Source organism: Carlito syrichta, unplaced genomic scaffold (assembly GCF_000164805.1).
Source record: "Carlito syrichta isolate Samal-C Ts95f unplaced genomic scaffold, Tarsius_syrichta-2.0.1 Scaffold303048, whole genome shotgun sequence".
In the NCBI taxonomy this organism is placed as follows: Eukaryota; Metazoa; Chordata; class Mammalia; order Primates; family Tarsiidae; genus Carlito; species Carlito syrichta.
This window is the reverse complement of record NW_007247144.1, coordinates 48001-50035: the sequence shown is the minus strand read 5'-3', so window position 1 is coordinate 50035 and position 2035 is coordinate 48001.

Here is a 2035-nt window from a genome sequence, read left to right as displayed (position 1 = left end):
CAACTCAAAAAAAAAAAAAAAAATTCCTCACTATGTGTGAGCTTTTTCTTCATCAAGCTGCTTCACAAAGCTAGTTTACTCTCACATGCGTATTATAACTTAATCTTTTTACCAGTGCTTTAAAGTTGTCAGGACACGTGTTATTATGCCCATTTTCCAGATACCCAAGTCTCCAAAGGTTCATAAGCAGCAGACCTCTGACACTAAGCCATAAAGTTGCAACAAAGATTCTTTTCTTGGCCAGACTACAGTCAGGCTTCTGAACCTTCTCCTAGAGCCGTCTGTGGGCTCCTTTATAAGATCTAGTTTTAGCAAAGGTCCCTGCTAAGTTAGTTTAGCAGGAACTTCCAGCCCTCAATACCTAATTACCTTCGACATCTGATGAGGGTCCTCATCCTCTACCTACCCCCGGTGACATCTGATCCCCCCCCCATCTTCAGCAAGAATCCTGCCTGTTAGGTTGGCTCAGCCAGAATCCCCCCTTGACCCTGATGTCTCTTCTTGGTAATTTTTCATCCACTGACGCCACCCTTCTCCTTGGCTAGACATTCCCACTTGCCCAGGCTGTCTTCAGGGTTGAGCCCAGTCTCTCCTCACTGCAAGACCCCACTGCAGTGGCCCCTGTACCTATTGCAGTGGTCCTGAACAAAGTCCTCCTTACTGTGCTTTTAACAAGCTTCACTGAACAATTTTTTTCTTAACATTTGTCTAACTACACCACTCACCGTGCCCTTTTCCCTTTTGCTTTCTTTGGCAAATGTCTTTGCAGTTTTCCAACCTGCTGCTCATGTAAACTCCTTACAAGATGAAAAGAGGAAAGCGCTCAGAGTTATAGTATGTAGAGGCTTGCCCAGCTGTGCTCTAAGAGAAGTCAAGGTTGATCACTCTCTCCTGGCCAAGCCTGCTGATGGCAGCAAAAATAAGTGATGGCGAGAATGAGTGAGGACGATCTAGAAAAATCACCTTTTTAGAACAAACTGTGACACCACCCACACACACACACACACACTGGAAACAGAAGGATCCAGGGACGACAGTAAACACTAGAACATTTTCCCCTTCTGGATTTCTGCTACAAAGGGCACAGGGATCCTTTTTTTTTCAATTTTTTTATTTGAGTTGGAGTCTCAATCTGTCACCCAGACTGGAGTGCAGTGGCTGCTCCCGGCCACCGCAGCCTCGACCTGCTGGGCTCCGGCAATCCTTCCGCCTCAGCCTTCCAAGTAGCTGAAACTACAGGCATGCGTTACCACGCCCGGCTAATTTTTGATTTATTTTAGAGATGAGGTCTCGCCAAGCTGCCCAGGTGGGTCTCGAACCCACGGGCTCAGGCAATCCACTCACCTCAGCCTCCCAAAGGCGCGGGATTACAGGCTGAGCCACTGAGCCTGGCTGGATCCTTTTTTTTTTTGATCAAGCCAAATAATCTCCCAAGACAAAAGAGCGTGGAGTGATGTTGAAAAAGTGAGAGAATCCAGAGGGCATTTAAATGAGTTCAAGGAGTTCAGGTCTCCAGGCCCACATATTTTATATTCCAAGATTCAGAAGCAGCTTCAGACATGATCACGGAACTGTTGTAGGTGACCTTTAGGACAATCATGTGATCATTTTCAAACCTTATGAAGGGCTGACCAGATCAACAACTAGATGTGTTTTGTGGAGAAAAGGACTAGGATCAGTGAGTTAAAATGACAGAAAAGCATATTTTTGCATTAATGTGAAGAAATTTTAGAAATAAGAATCTCCCAAAGTAGAGAACTCTAAGGTGGTAGGCTCAGCCGGATGTGGTGGCTCAAGCCTATAATCCTAGCACTTTGGAAAGCTGAGGTGGGAGGACAGCCTGAGCCCAGGGGTTCGAGACCAGCCCAGGCAACATGGAGAGAACTTGTCGCCACAAAAAATCAGAAAAATTAGCTGGACGTGGTGGAACGTGCCTGTGGTTGCAGCTACTTGGAAGGCTGAGGTGGAAGGGCTGCCTGAGCCCAGCAGGTGGAGGCTGTGGTGGCCGGGAGCGGCCACTGCACTCCAGCCTGGG